This window comes from Nomia melanderi, unplaced genomic scaffold, assembly GCF_051020985.1.
Source record: "Nomia melanderi isolate GNS246 unplaced genomic scaffold, iyNomMela1 scaffold0248, whole genome shotgun sequence".
Taxonomy (NCBI): domain Eukaryota; kingdom Metazoa; phylum Arthropoda; class Insecta; order Hymenoptera; family Halictidae; genus Nomia; species Nomia melanderi.
This window is the reverse complement of record NW_027475363.1, coordinates 10,001-12,500: the sequence shown is the minus strand read 5'-3', so window position 1 is coordinate 12,500 and position 2,500 is coordinate 10,001. Positions and strand designations below refer to the sequence as shown.

The 2,500-nt window shown below is 47.0% G+C and overlaps 1 pseudogene; it reads right to left on the bottom strand.

Annotated features, from left to right (window-relative positions):
• Positions 1–2,244: 2,244 nt before the first annotated feature.
• LOC143175917 (large subunit ribosomal RNA) overlaps positions 2,245–2,500 on the bottom strand; it is a 2,863-nt pseudogene continuing 2,607 nt past the window's right edge.

Below are 2,500 nucleotides of genomic sequence, written 5' to 3'. Positions count from 1 at the left end.
CACACTCACTCAATGCCCACAGGAGGTCATCCATAAGCAGGTTCCATATAAATGGACCACTTATGGACCCCTGTGGGCACCCACGCTCTACATTCTTCCACACACACTCATTCACTCCCTCCATACACACCATACGATCCTTAAAATAACTCATCCATAACCCAATTTCCTCGCATCCAATTACATTCAACTTTTCAATCACACTCTTCCATTCCACATTATCGAACGCACCCTGAAAGTCCACAAACACTCCAAGAACATATTTCCATTCACTCAGCTCCACATATTCTCGGACTTTCAGCCACGCACTCTCGGTGGACCGACCCCTCCTAAACCCGTGCTGGGCCTCATTCATTCTCACATTCATACGACGCTCCACACGATTCACCATCATACATTCCAACACTTTGCCCAGCACGGGCAACAAACAAATCGGTCTGTACGACCTTGGGTCGGTACGCACCTTGTCGGGGGACTTCAACAAGATCACCACACGCGCTCTTTTCCATTCACACGGGAAAGAGTTTGTCCTCAGGCACGCATCAAACATTCTCTTCAGCCACTCAGGAATCACACACCATACACGCTTAATCATCTCAGCAGTCACACCATCCAGGCCAGGTGCCTTTCCTACTTTCATTCTCTTGACAGCACACTCAATCTCACTCCATTCAAACTCCTTATCATCCGCACTCTCAATTTGCACACACTCATTCACACACCTATTACCCCTCTGTGTAGCCGGGAAGAGGGTGTCCAGCAGGACATTCGCACTCTCATTCCATGTATCCGTCATTCTTCCATTCACATTCATTGTACACAATCTCTCATTCCCTTTCTTACCACGACAAATCTTGTACACCGATCCCCATGGGTCCACATTGCTCCATTTACTCACGAACTGTTTCCAGTTCGTCTCTTTCATTCTGCAAATCTCTCTCTTGTATTCATTCAATCCCCTTTTATACTCTTCCTGCTTCGCACTAACATTCTCTCCTCTCTTTCTCGCTCTTTGGAATTTCTTCCTCAGTTTCCTTACATTCTTCTTCATTCGTTCCAACCCTTTCGTCCACCATGCAGGCTTCCTTACATTCCCTTTCTTCAGCTCTTTCATTCTCCTTTCATTCGCAATGTGGATCCATGAGGTCACAGCATTCACCAATTCATCCGCGCTCGCACTCTCACTCACATTTATTCCATTCATTACCGCACATTCTTTCACTTCACTCATATACGCATCCCAATCAACACCCCTGCTGGACCACCTCCTACCGGCCACTGTAGCACTCTCTCTCACATTCGCACATCTAATTCTCACATTAATAACATTATGATCACTTACACCCCATTCATTCTTGACTTCCCATTCAAACTGGCACCCGGCCCACGCATTGTTGGCCAGAGTGACATCAATGTCACTCTGGCCATGCACACTCGAAAACGTATAACATTCACTCGGTTCATTCAGCACATTCATTCCATTCCCAATTATCCATTCTTCCATCATCTCACCACGCATCACACTCTCTCTTGAATGCAGGTCACCCTTGCTAAACCACAAGGGTGACACTGCATTCGCATCCATACCTATAAGCAAACTCTTTCCCCTCAGTCTCACACGCACACGCTCCAGATAGGCCAGGTACGGTTCCAGGTCCTGGCCGTACCTACAATATACTGACACAACATACATCTCTCCGAAGTCCCCCTTCATCCACACACACACTCCATGCTCGTCAGTGAGCTCACTGACGAGCATGGATTCCATTCTCTCATCATTCACTACCACGGCGGCCTTTTTGTGGCCCACGTCTGACACATACACATTCATACTTAAGGGCAAGCCCTTTACACATCCATCAACGGCTACATACGGCTCTTGTATAATAGCCACACTCACTCTCTTCTCAATCATCAACACACCCAAATCACACATAACCGCATACGCTCGCTGACAATTACACTGGATCGTATTTATCACGCACTCAGCCATTAATCCATACTAATCCTCGCACGTTCACGCTCAATCATTCGTTTGTATTCGGGACACTCCAAGGACGTCACCGAATGGTCACACTTATTCCCACGCAACTTACAATTTCGGCAGCATTCAGTCTTTTTACACGTATTCTTCATGTGGCCTGCCTCACCACATCTTTGGCACAAGCTCTCCTTTTCCTTGCATTCTTTGGCCATATGCCCGAATGCACCACACTTATGACATCTAAGCACACTCACGAACTCACGCAGTTTACACGCACGCCATCTCACATACAAGTAGATAGGGACAGAGGGAATCTCGTTAATCCATTCATGCGCGTCACTAATTAGATGACGAGGCATTTGGCTACCTTAAGAGAGTCATAGTTACTCCCGCCGTTTACCCGCGCTTTTTTGAATTTCTTCACGTTGACATTCAGAGCACTGGGCAGAAATCACATTGCGTCAACACCCGCGGGGGCCATCGCAATGCTTTGTTTTAATTAGACAGTCGGATTCC